This window comes from Triticum aestivum, chromosome 2B (genome assembly GCF_018294505.1).
Source record: "Triticum aestivum cultivar Chinese Spring chromosome 2B, IWGSC CS RefSeq v2.1, whole genome shotgun sequence".
NCBI classification, from domain to species: domain Eukaryota; kingdom Viridiplantae; phylum Streptophyta; class Magnoliopsida; order Poales; family Poaceae; genus Triticum; species Triticum aestivum.
Genome location: NC_057798.1, coordinates 680,321,895 through 680,338,754, shown reverse-complemented (window position 1 = coordinate 680,338,754; position 16,860 = coordinate 680,321,895). Strand labels below are relative to the sequence as shown.

Genomic DNA, 16,860 nt, shown 5'->3' with positions numbered 1-16,860 from the left:
AATAGATGGATGCACTTTTTCACCGGCCGGTGCTCCATACAGGATTCTTGGGGACGTGCCGTGCATGCGCGCCACCGCGCCAGGCAGCACTTTGGTACCACTAGCCGAGTCACTGGGAGCTTGGCACGCGTACACAGCTTGTCTGCGCAATCAAACGAATCATCATCAGCCTGTCACACAGCAGCGGCCACATGCAATACAAGCCGTGCATCCGGCCGCTGGAGATTTGGTACGCTGAAAACTTTGGGGAGAGGGGTGCGGCTCCGCTCAGGGGATGCGCGTTGTTTAACCGGGAGTCTGCCACCTGGTCTCACCGTCGTGGCTGCCGTGCACGCTTCGGACCAAGGGGGATGCACCTTGCAGGCCGCAATTACAGTTGCACGCGCCTGAATATTCCACTGGTGCTAGTAGTAGTGCTTGTGTGATCTTGAGCGAATATACTAGGGGGAAATGGCATCTTGCATTGGCGGGCAGGCGGGCAGGCTTCGCTTGAGGGAGCAGCTTTGTCGAGATCTGCACCGCACCCACTTTGTTTATCAGCAGTGACGCATTTGCACGTGACCTTGGAATCTGTAAGTAATCTTGCTTGACAGACAGTGACTGATTTACTAGAATGGTCCCACGCTTGCCTGCAGAATTTTTAAGAGTTTTTTTCCGTAATGACTCCAGAATGGTGTTTGTTGTAGCCTTGTAGAGTGGGGACTACTCGTACATAAGTATAGTACTCCTACATAAGTTTTTCTTTGACGCGGAGAGCGTCGACACGACGGTACGATGTGTTAGTGAGTCACTGCCTGCCCTGGGCACATCATCTGTAGCACGTCCACGCTTTCCAGCCAGCCACTGAGCGAAGCTCACACAATCTCCAGTGACTCGGCGATGACTAGTTACACGTACGTAATGCATCAAAGAAACAAAAGGAACACGGAAGGTTCAACGAGTCTGCGAATTGACGTGTCATCATTTTGAGCAACATACACATTAACACATACACTGCCGGTTCTAGAACTTGCGCACTACGATCAGTGTGGTACAACACTAGGGACCGTTTTTTCGAGGTTGCATGAAAAAAGCGGGCCAGGCTGAGTAGAAACCCGCTTGAGGAGATACAAGTCAAAATAGGACGTTTGCATGTTGATTGGTCACCTGCATATAGGTTGCATGCATTATGGAGGACTTCTCTACCCGGTGTTTTGTTGCATACATGCATCATGATAAGGAGTTAACAACTATACTAAACAGAGAGGTTAAAGTAGAATGCTCATTCTCACTACGACCGGAACCGAGTCTCCTCGCCGGCCTCCTCCTTCGCCACGGAAGAACGGGGGCGAGTGTCGGGGGTCCTCCTTCGCGAGTACGTCAAGCATGCCGGGGGGGGGGGGGGGGGGGCTGGAGCCCATGAACCGCGACAGGAGGTTGCTGTCGGACGCGCCGCTGCCGAGCTTGTGTCGTTGCCGGGTGACCTCCATGGCGAACCCGTCGACGAGGTGCACGGATTCCCGGAGCTTCCTCCTGTCCCTGTTGAAGAACCGCTTCAGGGTCCATATGATCTGCAACGGCGCGGTTGCAGCCTCGGAGAGAGCATGGACGCCGTGTCGAACGCGTCCACGAACGCCAATACCAGCATGAACAACTCGAGATAGCCCGGGTCGAGGCTGAACGAGATCTTGCGGGCGAGCGTCATGGTGCACGCCACGAGCGCGAAGAAGGCGCCGGCCACGCGCGGCTGCAGCGAGAACGCCCTGTCGCGACAAGCAAGCATGCCGGGCTGCTACGGCTATCGTGTGGGCAGCGAGCGGCATGGTGAGGTGGGCGGCAGGGGGCGGCGAGCACGTGGGTGAGGCTGGCGGCAGGACCCAGCGAGCGCGGGGGAGGCGTGTGGCAGGTGGTGACGAGCGCGAGAGGGTGCGGCGGGCGGCGAGGGAGGCGCGCGACGGGGGAGGCGTGCGGCAGGGCGCGGCGGGCGAGCGGGTGGGTGAACGCGGCGGCTGCGACAGCAGGGTACGGCCATCGAACGATGAAGGGGACGAGGGGCAGATGGATAAGAACGGGATTAGGTGTTGACACATTCCCAGCGAGCCACCCACGTACGCTTCATCGCATAGCTTGGACCTGGCTCGCTGGAAACGGCCGATTCCAGCGAGCCAAGCCCACAGGTGTTTTAAGAACCGCATCATGCAGGCCCAATAGTACTTACATGTAACCAAACAGCCCAACACTGAAGAGATGCTGCATACAGCGGGCCTGGTTTAACTTTTGTGGGCAACCAAACGCATCCTAAAAGAACTTGCAGAGATGGTCATTTTGGCACATCAACACCTAAAATCCCAGAGCTTTCTTTGGATGAGCGGGATCTTGCGAAAAGACTAGAACAAAAAGTCCTTGGCTTGGCGACTTTGGAAAGGGCTCACATGAGGCAAGCCTTCAGTATTACCAATCTGAAAGAGGGCAATATTTCCATCACTGCATCAACCTTAAAATAAGGGAAAAATATTCACCGTCTCAATCATAGCCTAGGGTGGGTTACCATTCATGAACACAAGAAGGTTACCGTACAGAGGCATTCACCACTGTCATGAAGAAAGGAGCTCCCAGACGAAAGGACTTTAATTGGGTTGCATTCCGACCAACTTGCGATCTTTGGGAGCTTGGGGCTGCTTTCACTAAGAAGGAAGAAAAGGCCGGTGTTTTCGCCCTCCCGCAAGACAAGGCTTCCGGACTGGATGGGTTCAACGATGTGTTCTTTAATGTCTGTTGGGATATTGTCAAGCCAGTGATCCTCATGATCATTATCCGTTTCGTAAATTTGCAAGAGAACAGTTCTCACTAGCTCAATTCCGCCAATATTGCTCTCATCCCTAAGAAAGACGGCGTTGAAGATATCGCCAACTACAAACTAAAAGCCTCATCATGCCATTGCTAAAAATCATGGCTAAGATGTTGGCCTCTCTCCGCGCCCCTCACATGAATAATCCCATCTCCACAGATCAGAGCGCTTTCATCGAAAAGAGAAGTATTCATGATAACTTCCTATATCTTAGGAATATTGCCAGACGACTCCATCGCAACAAGACACCAGCCTTGCTCTTCAAACTTGACACCAAATAGGCATTTGACTCGGTTAATTGGGATTTTCTCATGGGCATGCTTCATCACAATGGATTCCCTTGCCGGTTTATATAATGGGTTTAAGCACTCCTCTCCTTGGCCACATCTAGGCTATTGCTCAATGGGTTGGCTGGAGACTCGATCAAGCATGGCAAGAAGTTGCGGAAAGGAGATCATCTCTCCCCGTTGCCTTTTGTTCTCGCCATTGACCCGCTCCATCACATCCTCCCCAAGGCCACAATGCAAGGAAAGTTGCACCAGATTGGTGGTAGAATCCCTACTACCCGTGCCTCCTATTTATGTGGATGATGTGACGATCTTTGTACTCCAATCAATCATGACATTTAGTTTCTGGATTCCACCATGCAATCCGTTGGCGAGGTCATCGATTTGATTACCATTTGTCAAAAAAGTAGTGTGGTGCCAATCTGGTGGTGTGGGGGAGTGGACCTTGATGACATCATTCAGGTCTTCCCTACATGTAGAGTTACTTTCTTGAAGAAATATCTTGATTTGTCTCTTTCGGTCACCCACCTTAAAAGTGGTCTACTTATAGCACCTCAAAGACAAAGCTATTGGCAGGTTCACTCCATGGATGAAGGAGCATATCTCTATTGTTGGTTGTGGCATTCTGGTCAAAGCGGTCCTCACTGCAATCTCCATCTATCACAAGACACCACTTGAGCTTCCGGTTGAGGTCCTGTAATATATTGACAAACTTCGTAGTGCATATCTTTGGGCTGGATGTGACCAGGTACACTACTCGAAAAAGGCTTATTGATGGGCTCAATTTAGTGGTGGGCGTGTACTGGTACCCACCACTGCAATCTCTATTCCTAATGAAGCAGTTGGTGAATAGTCCGCGCGGTTTATTTTCGCTGGTTTATTTTCGTCATCCTCCCACCTCCGTTTTATTTTCGTCATCCTCCCATCTCTGCTTACTCGATACCCTCCAGCGAAATAAACCGGTGCCAAAAAAACCAACACTAGGGAATTGGTCGCACGTACTCGCACCCCACCCCACCCCACGCCACGCACGATCCCCTCACTGCCGCCCCTCTCCGGATCGCCGCCACCGCCACCGCCGCTCCGGATCACCGCCACCGCCGCCCCGCTCCGGATCGCCCCTCCTCTCGATCCACCCCTTCCGTTGTGTTTTCTCTTTCCCTCGTATCTCACTCTGCCGCCGCCGCCGCCGCCCCTACTGCTCCACCTGGCCGGACTCTTCTTCGAGCGCGGCGGCAGGAGCAGCTCCACCTCTCCACTCCCCCACGCGACAACTCTCCTAACCCCACCCCCATACCATGGAAAGGAGCTACCACGCCAACGGAATTGACCTCGGGATCGCGGGGCGCTTATCACTGGAGGCGAAGAAGGAGGCCGGTGGGGGAGGAGGCCAGGGGCTGGTGGAGGAGGGTTCGCCCGCCGCCACCCCCTCGCCTTTGACTGTCTCCCATGTCCGCTCGCCATGCAAAGTGCAGCCCCCATCTCCCCCTCCGAATCTCCGCCGATATCTCGTCCGTCACCACCTTCCCTCGGTGGTTCAGATGCATGCCGAGACGAGCTCTGCTCAATCAGAAGAAGAGTGGAGGAACACCATGCTCTGTTCTCTCACCTTGCCCGACTGACCTATTCTTTTTCCCAAGGCGACTGCAACATTGGGATGCGACGGCGGTCCCTGAACCCTCCCTAGATGCAGCACCAGCAGGCAGTAAGCCCCTGCCCGTCCTCCCCTCTGCAGAGCAACAAGGCTGGTCGAGGGAGCCTAGAACGATGCTCGTTGGTCAGCAGTGGCTGACAGTAACCAGCGGTGGATGCGCTGGCTATGGGATCTACGGCAGGTCATCTGGTTGTACTGTACATGTGCACTTGTGGCTGGTTGACTGGGCACTGTAGCATGAGGGAATCAATGGCCATCGAAAACAGGCTGGTGGTGGCAAGGGGACACACCGACGCCATGTTGGCTGACCATGCCGAGGCAGCCGCGGTGCCCATGGATCACTCAGAGAGGTCGCCAAGGAGGCCTGTTTCACCCGCATGAACATTCAGCGTGACAACCTCAAGTACGTCTCTAGACCTTACTGAACTAATTTGGCAATTTTGTTCAACATCATAGCGATTTTTTGTTTATTTACTTAAGGTTCCCATATACCTACAGCCTGCTTCCTGGGGCTTACATCCTTACTGATTGATTAATTCAGTCCAATAGTTTGTGAAGTTTGATGAAGAATAATTTCTAATACGTTGGGGAAAAGCCAATAAGGTGTCATTGACGGGGATTCATATAGTTACACATTAGAAAAATTATGAGTTGATGTATCAAATGATTGCGTTGTCGTTTCAGGTGGATTTGGAATCTGCTCACAGTTTTGCTCATTAAAGATGAGTGTGATCTATGTTTTGACTGAAACCTAATATGTACATGTACCTCAATCTGACGATATGTACATATATGGATTCTCTATCAGTGATCACGTTATATTGTCCCGTTTGTTTGGCCTGAATCTGGATCTAGATGTAACTGAATATTGACGTGATATACGAGATTACTTATCATGATCTTACTGGTAAATGCTTGAACTCGAGTTCGACAGGATATGCCATTTTGAATTCAGTTACAGTGACTGACGTTGTAGAGCTTCCAAATGGTACTCGGTGAGTTGCTTGATTTCACATGTGCTAAAAATGTTTTCATGTTTGTATCATTCACAGGTCTTATAGTTTATCAGTAACATTCCTAAGTACTTCCCCTGAACCATCATGATTGCCGACTAATTCTGGTGTTCATGGTTATATTTCATAGAAATGCAAACACTGGTTGGGGTTCTTGCAGATTTAGATTGAAGATGAGGTAGCTGTCCAGGGTCGTGGTGTTTGCTATGCTTTCCAGAAAGGCAAGTGCAGTCACGGAGCTTCTTACAGATTTTCACATGATGAGCAGGTAAATGTCCTACTTGTGCATTTATCAAGTAGTTATATATGAGAGCAAACAAGCAACATACCACATATATTGCTTGTGTTAATTTCCATGAGAAGTTTTTTTGAGTGTGAACAAGTTATATTGCCGGTTTATTTATAAATAGAAATTGAGTTGCTTTATCATTTCACTATGACGATTCCTTTAGATTATCTATACTGATATCTTAGGGTGAACAAGTTACTTGGATGGGACATGACCTGCAAAATATATGTCATGAACTCCGTAACTATATGCTGATTCAGAGTAACATTGCCAAAGATTTTAACATTGGTAATGGAAACACAAGCACTAATACATTTTTATTGCATCGCACTAGATAGGTATCTATGCTATAAATTTTTGATTTGGACAAGAATTATGATATTTTTGGAGCATGCTACATGCTTATAAAAAAACATAATTTAGTGAGTTATTATTACATTGAAGGAGAGTGAACAAGGAGTTACATATATGCTACATGCTCCATGGGGTGGGAACAAGGGAGTGATTTTCGCTGGGAGTAGGCAGAATTGGTGAGTTACTTCTACATTGCTACGTTCCGCAAGTTGGTATGCTCAGAATTATCTTTGTCGTTGATTTAAGGGGCTTTGACAAGTACTTGATTGTGACGAAAGTCACTACGTACTGCTTGGATGAATTATACGGATGGTACCAATGTCCATCCAAGCCGCGGGTTGCCAATATGACGAGTATTTAAAATAATCATTGTTAGTTGACCACATACTAAATTCAAGCATATTTAAATGGGTTGTAACGCTTGTTTGCATAATGGATTGCGGTGGATCAAGTGTTCGTCCATATAATTTCCAGACCTTTCTTTTGTTTAGCAGAGATGACAGAATGGTAGCAACATTAGTAACATATGGAATGGCAATTCAGTGAAGAAATTATATGACACCAATCAGACTTGAATTTGATGTGGTTAGTAAGCATGTATCCATGGCGTTGTATACAGAAATTTCTCATATATATACAATTACTTATTTAGAATGAATACTTGGGAGTATTTAAGGTAATGTTTACCAAGATAGAAATTGCTTATGTATTTTCTGAGATATGCAAGGGAATGCTTCCTGCATTTTGTGTGGATGCTATGGTGTTAGGCTAACCATGTATATTCAGTTAAATGAGCATTAATTCCAGCAGAAATTCAAGGATGGCAAAAGATATAGTTATCTTTTCCTTTATTTAATTATTCTTTCCCATGCTGGTCATGGATTAGCAATAAAAACCCGAGAAGTAGAAATCACTATCTGTCATCCTTGTAATTTTGATATTATTTTGTCCTTGTAATTTGCAGATTCATATTAGACTAACACTTTTTTGTTAGTAAAATACTTTAGAACTTATATATAAGCAAGATAATATTAGGACAAAATTTGGGTGGCACCAGGTGTGGCAAAACAATGGTGCCATGGCAGCGGAATTGGACTGATGCGACAGTTGCCACTTTCAAAGGGTTGACCTTCACTTTCAAAGTTTTTTTTTCAAAGGGTTGACCTTATCCGTGTCATTTATCTTGTGATTGTAGTCTATAGTAACCAGATGGAAGTGGGCGATGGGATGGAGGGAGGGGACAAAAAAAACAGACAAAAAACCGGACGGAAGTGGGGGATGCAATCCTACCAACTGCTCCGTTAGGAGTAGATGGAGCAGCTGGTTGGATTGCGTCCATGGTTTTTTTCGTCCCACCACTTTCGTCCGATTTTTTTTCGACTGGTTTCTTTTCGTCTCCCCTCCCACCGGTTTATTTTTGCCTCAACTCTCGCACAATGAAAAAAATCTAAATGGATCAAGACGTTCCATGTTGATGCAAGTTATTTAGTAATGCCTTTATGTGAAAGAATCAATCACGGTCAATGTCTAAAGATCAAATCTAAATCAATTAACCTTACCATAAATCGCTCAATCACATTAATTAATATTTTACTTCTAATCTCTTAATCTCTATTCGATCACTTGTTAGCCTGGTATGGTTTATTTTTGTCTGGTTTTTCTTTGTCCCACCTCCCACCACCTCTATCTCTTCACAAATCACTAAAGTAGAAAAATAAAAAACGTTCCACTCCTCTCACCACCGGCCTTGATCCTTTCTGTACTATCCCAAGGATGCCGCCGCCGCCTCGCTACCACCGCGTCCGGTCTCCTCCACCATCAGGTGGGCAGCCCTGAAGCCGCCACGACCGATGACAGTTAGATCGAACTGCCGCGGATGGCAGCGGTATGCACTCTAGACCTTCCCCTCATGTCCTCACGTTGCCCCCCTCCTTGATGCAGACGGCCAGAGTCGAGGTAAGGAGCCTCATGACTGATTTGTCCTACTGCTTGCCTTTCAGATTACATCTTATTTCAAATGGAAGGCAAGGTTGGCACACCTACAAGGATGTACTAGATCGATGGCCAGGAGAGCTCGCACTTAGTGTGACTTAACGACATTCTGACTTTGTTAATTTACATCACCATTCAAAATTTAGGTTTCAAAATTACATGTATGCACTCCAATCTGACAGACATTTTTTAGTTTCAGCAGATTCGACAAGGCCAAGCTGGGCGTCAAACGGGGCAAAGCGGCAGTCCACGCCGGCGAGAAACCTTGGTAACTATCGCCCACCTTCAGGTTATGACTAATTCAAATTTATGTTGGCTGCATTAACAAAAGGGAAGTGACTACCATTTTGAGTATGGTCGATGACGTGACCTTTGTTTGCTTATTCCATTCTTAATTCATTTTTGAAGCCGAGCTTGTTGCCTCTTGAAAATAAGACGGTCGCTACTTTTCATCTAATTTGGTGAGAAGATCAATCTTACATGATTATTGATTTCAAAACATGTCGTTGCTGAGCTTTACCCATAATTTAATAAATCATATAGCACTAATCGTCATTATATTGTTGATTTGTCAGAGGTTGAATGGCTATTCTGTTTCGTCTAGAAGCTTTGTTGCCTTGATAGTTTCATCCGTTTGCAACATTTTTGTTATGACACTAATCAATGAACTCTTAACTGTTTGTGTGGAAAAGAGGACTTCAGGGCCTGCTAAGCACGACGGGAGGACTGCAATTGATAGAAACAAGAGATAACATGGTTGGTTAGCTTGAACCAGAGCTTGCTTGAAGCATATGCACATCCGGGTGTGATGTGGATTGAGTAAGCACATAAAGTTGTGATGCTAATACATACCAAGTCGAGAGCCATATCACTTGGTTGCCGTGCTAGGAATATGCTATGCATACATCATTCATGTAATGATCTTCTATTTATGTTTTTTATGCCATTAATCTTAAGGCTAAAGTGTACTCCCTCCATAAACTAATATAAGAGCATTTAGATCACTACTTTAGTAATCTAAACACTCTTATATTAGTTTACAGAGGGAGTACTTTATTAGAGCAGTATTTGAATGAAACAAATACCAAGACAGAATGTGGAAGGTTCGAATGAGTTCTCTTGCGTTTTCTCGAAAATGTGGAAGGTTTGAAGATTTTTTATATAATTCTTTGAGAACAGAGAAGTAACCCATGTTATTTTGGAAATGGAGTTTCAGAATTTGATTGCAACTATATGTTTTTTACACATGTTAAGTGCATTGTTATATTTGGTAACACACAGGCTCAATTTTGTACTTGTGAGCATTCCACTTAAATTCACATATGTTGATTTTTTGGAAATACACACGTTGATTGAGATGTGCGTGCACGTGTACCCTTACTAACGATGCGCTGGAAGGAGCGCCATGACTTGGAACGGAAGAAGTTCAGGGAGTTGTCGGAGACTCAATATGGTTCATTATTGATACATCAAAGATTTTAAAGAGTACTATATTATGTACCAAATACACTGTTACACATATGAAGAATCATGACACTATTTAAAAGAATACTATATCAATTTATATTTTTGAATCATGACACTATTTAAAAGAATACTATATTAATTTTATTTTTCAGTGTTGAGGAAATTGTTAACTCGTAGTCTGTTGAGTTACGGTTGTCTGGGCGAAATAATTTACCTACTTTAGAAAATATGGCAAATAGCATTTTATTAGAGATGACTTTGTAGCAAATTGCATGAACGAGCTATTCATATTTTTTTCATCAAGTCATACAGTTTTTTTGTTTAGGTTAGAACGGTAAATACATTGTTTATGGACATCATATTTTTGTTTCATGGTAATGCATGCCATTTCAACTCTATGTGACAATGTGAGAATAGATTAGGAGACATCAGATTACATTTCTTGGCTCTGGGGGTGCATGCCTCCTTCCTCTTGATGGCGGTGGCGGATCGACACGAACACGAGGTGTGAAGGAGAGTGGGTGCCATGGCGAAGGTGAGGTGGGAGTCATCCGGTTTTAAAGTAGAGGGCTCGAGTGATGATGGATTGTTGGTTGTAGTGATTTGATATTTTAATGACTATTCATATCAATGATTATGCTTGGCCCCATGAGAAACACACGAAGAAGAAACGATCATGAGATAGGGAGGGGAATAGAAAGATGACGAGGAGATGCATTTATCTACCACATCACAAGCATGCAATATCATCACATGTCAATTGTCTATGACTCCCGTATCATATAAATAGAAATCCAATATTTGTTTCTTGTGAAGTTGGTTCACTTTATTCCCTTCCTGTTAGAGTTGATGCTTGAGATCTAGAGCCTAAACAATTTGTGACCATAGACTGCTCAGAGTTGTCCTATTTGATCTTCAAGTGCAACCCTTCCTTTGTTCTATTGCATCTCTGAACCATATTAGCATACATTTCTAATCAACAATGGACTACCGGATTTACTTCATGTCAGTTGTTACTATCTCTTAGAAATTCTTTCTGCATTCATCATATAAGCAATTAAATTCACTATCAGCGAAGTTCACTACAAGTTTGCTGCACAATTTTTATTTGATAGATACACGTGAGATTATTATTTTTCTTTACGTTTGTTCTCATATGGATAATTCATTTGAGAACAGAGACAAAACATGACAAGAAAGGGGAAGAACTAACCTACATGGAGCTTGGTCAAGGTCGCCGCTCATGTTTGATGGCATTGTTTCTGGTTCCACCGACGTTGTCGATGCCTGTTACCTATGGCCCCGTTGCTGCTTTCGTCGGTCGGGCGTGGTCCACCAGCCACTGTGTGCAGACAATAGAATTTAGGTCAGCAATTGTCGCTGATCTACGCTACAGATCGACCCATAGACAGGTAAAGGAAGCGATGGCTGGTAGGAGCCGGGGGACGTGTTGTGGCGGGACAAGAGGCGCAGTGGCAGGGAGAGAAGGTGAAGACTACGCCATGTGAGTTGCTGAAGTTGTGCCTTATGCGGTGGGGATAAGGGATGCGTGATGTGCTTGTGTGGTGAGAGGCGAGGAGTGGCTTTTCCTTTTTGTGGGAGGCTGTTCATATTGTCTATTCTATTTTTATATTCAAGATACATACAATTATTTATCATCATTATAATCGAGATAATAAATATTTATTTATTCCAGTTATGTGTTGAGTTATTTTGTTTTTGATTTTAATATGCTCTCATGGAATGGTAAAAAATTGGTTCATCCAATTTACAAGTTGAGTACTCTATGTTTGCACGTTCTTACATTTTCATGTGAAATCTTCATGCTAACTGTATGAAGTACTCATGCAGGATGGTTACAAGTCAACAAAGATTTTTTTACTGTAATTGCTCAAGTACTGTGTGAAGGAAGCTGAAGACAATATTCCTGATATATTAGGAGATGCAAGTGAAGTGGAATAATGAAAATACATTGCATCAAGTACATTTTTCAATTGTTACTGTAATTTCTTTTCTATACATGTGAAATTGGAAATGCATTATGCTTATGTATACAATCAGAAAAAAAGCCCGTGGCAACGCACGGGCATCACCAACCTATTTCTGGCCATGGCTGGAGCCTGTGACGGCGGCGTCCATGGACGTCGTGACCTTTCTGAAGGCGCCGACGGGATGCTCTCTTTTTCTCTGCGAGGGACAACTCCGGGGGAAACTCTATACCCGAGGGTCGGTCGTTGGCGGCGTGTTGACGTTGTTCCCCTCTTGAGGGCATCGATTTTGGAGGTTAATCCAGTCAGAGGGACCAGTGGGTGTGTTGGGAGGTTGGGTGGTGGAAGGCGTTGATGTGGCATCGAGGCTTCTGTGGCAACGATGATGGGGCGAGTGAAGTCGGAGGCGTTGCGGTAGTTGCGGTAGTCGGCTCTTCTCCGACGTGTCCGTGAGATTACCTCGATTTGTTTGTTGCGGTGAAGTCGGAGCTACGGCGGTGGGGCCCTGTGGCAACAATGACAGGCAGCAGGTGGTTCGTTCGGTGGTCTTCCATAGTGCCAGCCTGGCATAGTTCTTCTTTGGATCTCTCCTTCGGAGTCGGAGCTGCGCTGCCCTCGACGCGGGTGGCTGAGTTCTGGCACGGTCTGTATGTGCCGCTCAGCAGTTTGTGACGGTTTTCGCCCGATTCTCCATTAATTAACCGGGCAATTCTCTTCTGCTTAATTAATGAATGAGGCAAATTTTTTGCCTCCGTTTCAAAAAAAAAGGCCAAAGAATGAAAGAAAACTTTTCTCTAGCTCTTTGTCTTCTATCATGTGATTCTGCCCCTGAGGCATGATTGTGATCAGATGTTCTTGCTTCCTTCGTACACCATTTTGTTGAATGATTCTGCACAAATGTGATGCCATATATGTTAAATATGTGCAGTTAAGGACTATCTTGGGGTATTCTGAAATAATAATAATATCAGTTATGTTGTAGGATGTTTTCTAATAGCAATTGTTGTATGTACATTATCACTGAAAGATTCCAAGATAGTTAATATTTTCTTTCGATAGATAATATTTTGTAGTTAGATAAGATTTCATTGATATTTTCAAACTTTTGTCTGTTTTGCAGATTGCAGAGATTTTAAAATTAATTATTTGATGGATTGGCTTTGATAGCCAAACTGAATGGCTCCGCAGACTAGCGGGTCCACTAAATTGGTGCACTGGATGCTAATTTCCATGGCAACACCAATATGAGCATAAGGACCATCAAATCTATCACATATTATTTGTTCAAGGAATACTGGACTATCCTCCCCGCAGAAAGGACTGTCAGAGGTTTCATGTTGCATTGCTTCTAGACGGCAAATCGGACCAATTGTTGAGATTTTATGTGAATAACCATTCTGGTAAGAAGTTCGCGCAGAGTGTTTCAGATGGTTGCATGGACCATTCTTGTTTTTTTTTGGAGTTTGCTTGACTCTATGCCTTGCAAACATAGTGGGGGTTCAACAAAGGCATGCATACTTACATTTTGGAGCAGTGAGCTAAGTCAGATCAGCTTGGATTTTCAGTCAGAAAGTTTTTCCCCTATATCTGCAACCACATAATACAATCATCTACTATTTTTTTTTCAACCCTCATTTAAGCATATCACATTCCCCTTCCCTTTTATTTATTTACTTTTAAGAGCTCTGCTTTAGCGTTCTATGTCATATTGGTATCATCTCTATATAACTTTTTTTTATGGAAACAGAAGTCGCGTGTGCAATGTTGAAGCTTGTTAAGATATTATTATTGCAGACTTACCTTATTACCTATTAAATCTGACACGTTTTATTGAGGGCATTTATATTAGAGATGCTAAAAAAAGGCTCAGGTTTTTGCTGAAAATGCTGCTCAAAACATCGTATCATCAATTCATCATCCGTGAAGTCTAGATTACACAGAAGCCCAAATTTACACGCAAGAGTGCTACCATCTACTATCAAAGAACATCAGCTTGTGATATCCCATTTTCATATGATATTTTTCCTTATACACCTTATAGGTTCACTTTGATTGGAGTAACACTATGGCGGAAAACAACTTACTAAGTCTCCCAAGATAATTTCACACTTTCTCATACACTTAAGAGTATACTCTCTGCATCTCTTGTAGCATGGTGGCCTAGAGCTAGAGGTCCTTGAGCCTAAATAAAATGGCATGCATGAACAACGGCCTAGAACTAGAGGAATTTACAGGAATGAGGGGTACCTTATCCCACCTGCACAGTAGATTAGGTCGACGACCCGTGAGGGACAACGGCCTTAATTTCATATGTAAAATGTGTTTTTTAGCTATGAATATTATATGGGGAAGGGTTGAAATATTTTATGCACCCATGGTTCCTAAATGGTACGAAATATGTGTTTTTTTGCAGTAGTTCCTAAATGGTCACCCCCCAAATGCCTTTTCATATGTAATAATTTGCATGCAATTGCATAATGCAATGAAGTCAATGGTTGTAGTATTTTGGAAACATTCGTTTTGAGGGAACAAAATCCTCCTTGTGTTGACTTCAATTAATGGACAATAACAAGGGGCATGCTTCATGAGACGATCGGTCTTAAGCTTAAAAAGACATCAAGTGCTATCTGTCAATTACAATGCAGTGTACGATAAAGAGTCAGATATTTTTTACCACTTTTTTTTACTGTGTGCATCAGATCTCATAGTACAAGTCACCGAATTACATTTTTATCGAAATTATTGCAAGTGAAGTGGATTTCAACTATTTTTCATTTATTACTAATGTTAAATTTGACATGCATCGTATTTATATATGCAACAAGTATAAATTTTAAAAAGCCCGTGGCAACGCACGGGCAGTCTACTAGTTCTAGTAAAGTAGCAGTGTTGCGTAAGAACGGGTGTCGGCCACTGCCATGTGGACAGCACTGGCGGGCTGATTTGAGCACCCGCCACTTTTAAAATTTAACAAATTTAGTTGTGGGATAAAAGCAGCAGTCGCGGACGAAAAATCAGCGCCTGCCACTAATTTGTCATGCACTGGTGACGGGCAAAAAGATTACCCGACACAGCAAAATTTTGCTAACCTGCACACATATTTCCTAAATTTCCAAAAGTTAGCAGTTGGCAGTGTCCACCACCCGTCACACATATAGGAAGTTCACGAATTGCATCAAGTTTTGTCGTGACACTCTCTAATTTTTTAGCACACCTTACAGGGGTCCTCTGAAGATACCATGTCAAGTTTATCCATTTCGGAGCTCTTTTGCATGTTCCGTTGAACTGAAGCGTTTTTCCCTTTTGATTGGCCGAAATACCTTGCTTCGAAAATAGCAACCCAACTAAAAAATGTGACCAAATTTAAGCATGATACTTGCAATGGTGTGCATTACCATATAAAAAGTTTGAAGTGGAAATGATGTGGAAAGCAGCTGTGTGTGGCGCTATATTATTTCCTTTCGAAACCTTGACACTTCACTGGAGAGTATTCAGTTTGTACATGAAGTGCATCAATTTTGTGACGTAGCGCTCTCAATTTTTTTATAAATACCCTACAAGGGTCCTATAAAGATATCATGCCAAGTTTCATCCATTTTGAAGCTCGTTTGCACGCTATGTTGAACCGAAGTGCGTCTTGCCCTTTTTGATGGCTGAAATAATCAGTCAATTCTTTGAAAATGGCAAACCAACTCAAAACATGGTCAAATTTGAGCATGGGACTTGTAATGGCATGTGTTACAGACAAAAAAAGCTTGAAGTGTAAATGATGTAGAAAAATTATGTTGTGTGTGGTAGTAGGTGGTTTTCATTCGAAACTCTAATACTTCACATAAGACAATTAAGTTTGTACACGAAATGAATCAAGTTTTTGACGTAACAGTCTCAAAATTCTAACACACCCTACATGGGTGTGTTGAAGACACCATGTTAAGTTTAATGTATTTCGGAGCCCGTTGCACGTTATGTTGAACCGAAGGGCGTTCTGCCTTTCTTAATGGCCGAAATATCAGTTAATACTTTGAAAATAGAAAATCAACTCAAAAAGTGGCCAATTTAAGCATGAAACTTGCAATGGTGTGTACTTTAAACCTAGTAAAAGATTCAATCTACTTCGTCCTGGTTTTGATGTTATTTGGAACCAGAAAAGCAGAAACAAAAGTGGCGGACCCTCAGTGTCGCTTGCCACAGCTAAACATTGCAGCGGGCAGCACCCGCCACTTCGACAACACACATAGTCCATTTGGCGGTTTCTCAATTTTAATTCATCCTCTTTCTCCTCTCGCGTCCCAACCGCCGGCCACACCGCTCTTGCCGCCGTCGCCAAGGTGTTCCTTGGCCTCTCCGCCGTTGTGACCGTCACGCGCCATCCTCTCCAACACCTTTGCACGTCGTCGTCCTCCTACATCGTTGCCCTCGTCGGCATCCCCGTGCGCGGACCGCTCTCCATCGCCTCCGCCACCGTCGCAATATTCGGACCCAAAGGGATGAAAATCCGACAAATCATGTATCTGTTTGGGTTGGCCGGTTGGAGTTAGACCTTACCAATTGCCATGAACTGTTTATAGTGACAGTACTCTATAGGGGAAAATATCTTGTACTCCCGTGAACTGGGTACTCCGGCTGCTCCGTACACACCAGAGCCGCTAGATGCAAAATATGGGGACAGGATGGAACTGGAACTCCCCACCTTTCGAATTTTGCCAAAAGGACCCCATGCAAGTACAAAATAGCTGTAAAGCTTTGTTCACAAGATGTGCTGCTTCCCGTTTGGAACAGAATGAACGCCGCTGCTGTACTATGCGATGGAGGTTCCGGCGGCTCAGATGTGCCTGGAGCCCTGGACTATCGACATGTTTCTATTTAGTAGAAAACGCCCTAATGTAGCATCTCTGGGACAGGTTTCATTTCCAAGCATTTTCTGAAAAACACGCCAGTGATTTGTATGCTAGGAGTATCAACCTGAACTGAATGTGTAATTTCTGTCCA

General features: G+C 44.2%; 1 long non-coding RNA gene across 6 annotated transcripts; it reads left to right on the top strand.

The window, feature by feature from the left end:
• The first annotated feature begins 4,088 nt into the window (after positions 1 to 4,088).
• On the top strand, positions 4,089 to 9,640 carry LOC123046677 (uncharacterized). 6 transcript variants are annotated; one of them, XR_006422515.1, is made up of 5 exons: positions 4,089 to 6,049; positions 6,515 to 8,309; positions 8,425 to 8,684; positions 8,825 to 8,877; positions 9,109 to 9,640. It is a non-coding gene; the product is annotated as an uncharacterized lncRNA (long non-coding RNA). The 6 variants fall into 6 exon arrangements; XR_006422513.1 differs by having other exon boundaries at positions 4,089 to 5,171; positions 5,703 to 6,049; positions 8,425 to 9,640; XR_006422511.1 differs by lacking the exon at positions 8,825 to 8,877.
• Positions 9,641 to 16,860: the final 7,220 nt, after the last annotated feature.